General features: G+C 40.9%; 1 long non-coding RNA gene across 1 annotated transcript; it reads left to right on the forward strand.

Moving 5' to 3' along the window:
• Positions 1 to 864: 864 nt before the first annotated feature.
• Positions 865 to 5,083, forward strand: LOC121842429. Its single transcript, XR_006081105.1, has 4 exons — positions 865 to 957; positions 1,077 to 1,222; positions 1,292 to 1,392; positions 4,776 to 5,083. It is a non-coding gene; the product is annotated as an uncharacterized LOC121842429 (long non-coding RNA).
• The last annotated feature ends 2,925 nt before the right edge of the window (positions 5,084 to 8,008 follow it).

Consider the following 8,008-nt stretch of genomic DNA (forward strand, 5'->3'; position numbering starts at 1 on the left):
ATTTTAAAGATTTCACTGAGTTACAGTTCATGTCAGTCAATGGAAATAAATTCATTTGGCCCTAATCTATGGATGTCACATGACTGGCAGAGGTTCAGCCGTGGGTGGGCCTTGGAGGGCATAGGTCCACCCACTTGGCAGCCAGATTCCAACTACTGGGGAACCAGGCCCAGCCAATCAGAATGAGTTTTTCCCCACAAAAGTGCTTTATTACAGACAGAAATACTCGTCAGCACCCTCCCTCAGATGATCCAACAGGTGAAGAAGCCCGGATGTGGAGGTCAGGGGCTTGCGTGGTTATACGTGGTCTGTGGTTGTGACGCCAGTTGGACGTACTGCCAAATTCTCTAAAACAACATTGGAGTCAGCTTATGTTAGAGAAATTAACATTAATTTATCTGGCAACAGCTCTGGTGAACATTCCTGCAGTTAGCATGCCAGATGCACGTTCCCTCAAAACTTGAGACATCTGTGCCAAAACTACACATTTTAAAGAGGCCTTTTATTCTCTGCTGCACAAGGTTCACCTGTGTAATGATCACGCTGTTTAATCAGCTTCTTGATATGCCACACCTGTTAGGTGGATAGATTATCTTGGCAAAGGATACATGCTGATATGATCTATTTTAGTAAGCAACTTTGTCTTTATTGTTGTTGCAGACCGCAACGTCTCAAAGAACTCATCTGCAGAGAGAGACAAGCTACAGAACAGTTACAACTACCTGACTAAAGAGAGAGACCAGCTACAGAACAGTTACAACAACCTGACTAAAGAGAGAGACCAGCTACAGAACAGTTACAACAACCTGACTAAAGAGAGAGACCAGCTACAGACCAGTAACAACAACCTGACTAGAGAGAGAGACCAGTTACAGACCAGTTACAACAACCTGACTAAAGAAAGAGACCAACTACAGACTGAGAGAGATTTTCTTAGCGGGAGGCTTACCAATTGCAGTGAGTAAACCTACAGTAACAAATTATCATTCATCCAACAAACTGTATAGTGTGTCTGTATTCTTTCATTAAGTATCCAGGGTAATAAGTTGAAGGAAATTCATGTTATATTCTTGTAGAACAAAGCTGTCCTGAAGGCTGGCAGAAATTTGAATCCAGTTGGTACTTCCTCTCTGAGATGACTGAGAAAACCTGGGAGAAGAGCAGAAAGGACTGTCTGGAGAGAGGAGCAGACCTGGTGATCATAAACAGCAATAAGGAACAGGTGAGAGTGAGAAAGAAAGAGATGGGTAGAAATGATCAAACATAACTATATATTCATCTTTCTCAACAGGAGTTTCTCTTCAACCTCAAGAAGGCAGTCTGGATTGGTCTGACTGACTCTGTTAAGGAGGGGACCTGGAAATGGTAGGACGGCACCCCACTGACCACAGGGTGAGAGATGATAACTAATCTATCAATAAGACATTCAACCTTTTTCTATAGAGGTAATTGTCATTGATGGCAGGCAACAAAGTTAAATATGAAACATGTCTGTATATTATTTAGAATTGCGATGTTCTGGCCTCCCGGGTGAAAGTCATGTGCCATCAGAGACTCTGGGTTCGAGCCCAGGCTCTGTTGTAACCGGCCGGGACCGGGAGGGCTTGGTCGGTAGGGATGTCCTTGTCTCAAGGACAGTGCAGTGCGCACAGTGCACGCTAACCAAGGTTGCCAGGTGCACGGTGTTTCCTCCGACACATTGGTGCAGCTGGCTTCCGGGTTGGATGCGCACTGGCTTGGTTGGGTTGTGTATCAGAGGACGCATGACTTTCAACCTTCATCTCTCCCGAGCCCGTATGGGAGGTGTAGCAATGAGACAAGATAGTAGCTACTAAAAACAATTGGATACCATGAAATTGGGGAGAAAAAGGGGTAAAATTCACACACACACAAAAAAAGATTTGCGATGTTCTAAGTTATGTCTGGCTGTTTTTAACCATGTAGGTACTGGTATTAACCATGATATCTGACTGTTATTAACCCTGTAGGTACTGGTATTAACCATGATATCTGACTGTTTTTAACCCTGTAGGTACTGGTATTAACCATGATATCTGACTGTTTTTAACCCTGTAGGTACTGGTATTAACCATGATATCTGACTGTTTTTAACCCTGTAGGTACTGGTATTAACCATGATATCTGACTGTTTTTAACCCTGTAGGTACTGGTATTAACCATGATATCTGACTGTTATTAACCCTGTAGGTACTGGTATTAACCATGATATCTGACTGTTTTAACCCTGTAGGTACTGGTATTAACCATGATATCTGACTGTTTTTAACCCTGTAGGTACTGGTATTAACCATGATATCTGACTGTTTTTAACCCTGTAGGTACTGGTATTAACCATGATATCTGACTGTTTTTAACCCTGTAGGTACTGGTATTAACCATGATATCTGACTGTTGTTAACCCTGTAGGTACTGGTATTAACCATGATATCTGACTGTTTTTAACCCTGTAGGTACTGGTATTAACCATGATATCTGACTGTTTTTAACCCTGTAGGTACTGGTATTAACCATGATATCTGACTGTTTTTAACCCTGTAGGTACTGGTATTAACCATGATATCTGACTGTTTTTAACCCTGTAGGTACTGGTATTAACCATGATATCTGACTGTTTTTAACCCTGTAGGTACTGGTATTAACCATGATATCTGACTGTTTTTAACCCTGTAGGTACTGGTATTAACCATGATATCTGACTGTTTTTAACCCTGTAGGTACTGGTATTAACCATGATATCTGACTGTTTTTAACCCTGTAGGTACTGGTATTAACCATGATATCTGACTGTTTTTAACCCTGTAGGTACTGGTATTAACCATGATATCTGACTGTTTTTAACCCTGTAGGTACTGGTATTAACCATGATATCTGACTGTTTTTAACCCTGTAGGTACTGGTATTAACCACTGTTTTTAATAGGTACTGGTATTAACCATGATATCTGACTGTTTTTAACCCTGTAGGTACTGGTATTAACCATGATATCTGACTGTTTTTAACCCTGTAGGTACTGGTATTAACCATGATATCTGACTGTTTTTAACCCTGTAGGTACTGGTATTAACCATGATATCTGACTGTTTTTAACCCTGTAGGTACTGGTATTAACCATGATATCTGACTGTTTTTAACCTGTAGGTGTGGTATTAGGTACTGGTATTAACCATGATATCTGACTGTTTTTAACCCTGTAGGTACTGGTATTAACCATGATATCTGACTGTTTTAACCCTGTAGGTACTGGTATTAACCATGATATCTGACTGTTTTTAACCCTGTAGGTACTGGTATTAACCATGATATCTGACTGTTTTTAACCCTGTAGGTACTGGTATTAACCATGATATCTGACTGTTTTTAACCCTGTAGGTACTGGTATTAACCATGATATCTGACTGTTTTTAACCCTGTAGGTACTGGTATTAACCATGATATCTGACTGTTTTTAACCCTGTAGGTACTGGTATTAACCATGATATCTGACTGTTTTTAACCCTGTAGGTACTGGTATTAACCATGATATCTGACTGTTTTTAACCCTGTAGGTACTGGTATTAACCATGATATCTGACTGTTTTTAACCCTGTAGGTACTGGTATTAACCATGATATCTGACTGTTTTTAACCCTGTAGGTACTGGTATTAACCATGATATCTGACTGTTTTTAACCCTGTAGGTACTGGTATTAACCATGATATCTGACTGTTTTTAACCCTGTAGGTACTGGTATTAACCATGACTGTAGGTACTGGTATTAACCATGATATCTGACTGTTTTTAACCCTGTAGGTACTGGTATTAACCATGATATCTGACTGTTTTTAACCCTGTAGGTACTGGTATTAACCATGATATCTGACTGTTTTTAACCCTGTAGGTACTGGTATTAACCATGATATCTGACTGTTTTTAACTTTGTAGGTACTGGTATTAACCATGATATCTGACTGTTTTTAACCCTGTAGGTACTGGTATTAACCATGATATCTGACTGTTTTTAACCCTGTAGGTACTGGTATTAACCATGATATCTGACTGTTTTTAACCCTGTAGGTACTGGTATTAACCATGATATCTGACTGTTTTTAACCCTGTAGGTACTGGTATTAACCATGATATCTGACTGTTGTTAACCCCGTAGGTACTGATATTAACCATGATATCTGACTGTTTTTAACCCTGTAGGTACTGGTATTAACCATGATATCTGACTGTTGTTAACCCTGTAGGTACTGGTATTAACATTATATATGACTGTTTTTAACCCTGTAGGTACTGGTTTTAACCATGATATCTGACTGTTGTTAACCCTGTAGGTACTGACATTAACATGATATATGACTGCTTTTAACCCTGTAGGTACTGGTATTAACCATGATATCTGACTGTTGTTAACCCTGTAGGTACTGGTATTAACCATGATATCTGACTGTTTTTAACCCTGTAGGTACTGGTATTAACCATGATATCTGACTGTTTGTAACCCTGTAGGTACTGATATTAACCATGATATCTGACTGTTGTTAACCCTGTAGGTACTGGTATTAACCATGATATCTGACTGTTTTAACCCTGTAGGTACTGGTATTAACCATGATATCTGACTGTTTTTAACCCTGTAGGTACTGGTATTAACCATGATATCTGACTGTTGTTAACCCTGTAGGTACTGGTATTAACCATGATATCTGACTGTTTTTAACCCTGTAGGTACTGGTATTAACCATGATATCTGACTGTTTAAACCCTGTAGGTACTGGTATGACAAACAGCCTGATAATGCAGGTCCTACTCAGAACGAGGACTGTGCTGAGATACGTAATGACCAGCTTCCTCTAAAGGCATGGAACGACTTGTCATGTGACAGCAAACTCAACTGGATTTGTGAGAAAGCGTTGTAACATCCCCATGACAACATACTGCAACACATACAGTAGAAAACAGTGCACACAATTTCCTCCTCCATTCTCTCTCTCTCTCTCTCTCTCTCTCTCTCTCTCCTCTCAAACCCTCACCCACTCATATATGCATGCAAACATGTTTGTAGTATCATACTAATAATAAAAGGCTGACTTATTTCCTGTTTGTAGATTCTTGTGTTCCAGAAGATATGTTTGACACAGAGTCAACATGAAGTTAGTACATTTGACTTTGTTCACACTCTGCATCGCGTGCACTTCATCAATCCATTTCAAATATATTCTTCTTACTAACTACAGATAATTACATAATTACATGCCCCAATTTAGACCTGGTGGAAACATTCTCAACAGTACCATTCACTCATTGCATACATTGTATAGTTGACTGTAGAGATGTCAAGATATCTAAGGATGTTACTTAATAATCTTTGACAGTCAGTCTTTGTTGTCAAGTTACATATAAGTACATTATCAAATGCTCATATTTGATGTTGTTCCCCTACATGGGCCCCAAAAGAGGGAAGTGAAGTGGATATTTTCAGTGGTTCAACCAGCTGTCACTCAAAAACTCCTCAACCAATCAGGTTCATTAAAGAGAAGAGGGCTGCGGCCATTTCCCCACTATGATCTAAATATTCCTGGTATGATTGTGTCCTGTCCATCATCACAAATAGCAAGTCCCATTCCCTGGACAGGAGGACTGTGTTGAGATATACTCTGGACAAGACGACCATGGTGAGACATGGAATGATTTATATTGTGCTGCAGAAAATAGTTTCACAACAACCACTATAACAATCTCTCACACACACACACACACAAGTACTTACACAAATGCAAACTTGTTCTATTAGCATTTATATTAGCATACCCATGTCCTTTTGTTATTACTTCCCTAGAGTTAACACCCACAGCAGTCAAACAGACAGAGAAACACAGATGACTCAGAGACAGATATATCACTAGAAGCAGAGACTTAATGTAAACAGAATTCAGTTTTATAGGCCAGTCAATTAAGAACAAATTCTTATTTACAATGACAGCCTACCCCAGCCAAATCCTAACCGGGACAACACTGGGACAATTGTGCACCACCCTATGGGACTCCCAATCACAGAGAGTTGTGATACAGCCTGGAATTGAACCAGGGTCAGTAGGGACACCTCTAGCACTTACATGCAGTGCCCTAGACCGCAGCACCACTCAGGAGCACATTCCAGAAGCAGAGACTTAATGTATAGTAGACCTACATAGAAAAAAAGACTCAGACATTGTTAAAGTTGTCAAAGGTCATCTATGCTGAGCCAGATATGAACAAGAAGGTCAAGTTTGACAGAGGTGAGATGGAAGAGAGGATTGTGGATATATACGTCAGTGCAGACACCCTGAGAGACAGTGAGACCAGCACAAAGTAACAGAACCAAGGAAAGACCCAGATGCAGACTGTCGAAGTAACAATGTTTATTTTAGCAACAGGGGCAGGCAAAGACAGGTCAAGGCAGGATGGGGTCGATAATCCAGAGTATGGAGGCAAAGCTACAGGATGGCAGGCAGGCTCAGGTTAGGCAAAGGTCGGTGATCCAGAGGAGTCAGGGGCAAGCAGAGTGGCCAGGCAGGCGGGCTCAGAGTCAGGACAGGCAGAGTGGCCAGGCAGGCGGGCTCAGAGTCAGGACAGGCAAGGGTCAAAACCGGGAGGACAAGAAAGGAGAGACTGGGGGAGAGCAGGAGCTGAGAACACAACACGCTGGTTGACTCCTACAAATAAGAGGAACTGGCAAAAAAAAACAGAAAACACAGGTATAAATACACAGGGGATAATGGGGAAGATGGGCGACACCTGGAGGGGGTGGAGACAAGCACAAAGACATATGAAAAGATCAGGGTGTGACACCAAGAGAAAAGAGACAGCAGACACTGCTCCTAATATTGTACCAGGAGACCAGCACTCAGGTAACACACACTCAACCCTATTAAAGGAGAAGGTCCCTCCCTCAGGATTGTATTATCCAATGTGTTTTGTTAAGGAAAGATGAATATTGAAAAAGCCCATAGACAAGTCTGATATAACACAATTTTACCTCTATGATGAGTTCATCTCTCACTTTAACCACTAGGTGGAATCATCACTTAACAATTCAGTACTGTATCCAACAATCAACATGAGAGAGAGAGAGAGAGAGAGAGAGAGAGAATGAATGAATGAATGGAGAAAGTTGTGTGCACTGTAGGCTACTGTATGTGTTACATGTTGTTTTCTGTGTCACAACAACAGACATTTATCAATGGGGTTAAATCAGTCAGTCATGTCTGGATCGGTCTGACTGACTCTGTTAATGAGGGAACCTGGAAATGGGTGGACGGCACCCCACTGACCACCCCAAGGTAAGAGACTACTGCTCTAAACTTGGGTTGGTGAGTGGGGTACCATCCACCCATCTCCAGGTCCCCTCATTAACTGAGTCAGTCAGACCAATCCAGACATGACTGACTGATTTAACCCCATTGATAAATGTATGTTGTTGTGATGCAGAAAACAACATTGTTAATACAAAGTTTTCTTTCTCTCATCTGCCTTTGATTATCACCAGGTCTGCTCCTCTCTACAGACAGTCCTGTCGGCTCTCCATCCAGGTTTTTTTTTATCAGTAGAGAAGAAGTACAAATTGGAGTCAAAGAATCTCCAAAACATAACATGGAATCATGACAATTGTGGCACAAATCATAACTGGATCTGTGATCCATAACCTACTGTGACAACGTTCTCACTCACTCACTCACTCACTCACAAAGGTTGAGGGTTGGATACAGTACTGAATGGTTAAGTGATGATTCCACCTAGTGGTTAAAGTGAGAGATAAACACAACAAATAGGTGAAATAGTTGTATTACAGACTTTCCTATGGGCTCTTTCTCAATTATCAGTCCTCAATTCCTCCAGGCATCATCTATCCTCTTCTCCTTCTCAAAGCACATTGGAGTGTGTACAATCCTAGGGGATGAGCCTTGGACATTCTCCTCTTATAGGGTTGACCTATGTAGGTCTACTGTACATTAAATCTCTGTT

Source organism: Oncorhynchus tshawytscha, unplaced genomic scaffold (assembly GCF_018296145.1).
Source record: "Oncorhynchus tshawytscha isolate Ot180627B unplaced genomic scaffold, Otsh_v2.0 Un_contig_11396_pilon_pilon, whole genome shotgun sequence".
In the NCBI taxonomy this organism is placed as follows: Eukaryota; Metazoa; Chordata; class Actinopteri; order Salmoniformes; family Salmonidae; genus Oncorhynchus; species Oncorhynchus tshawytscha.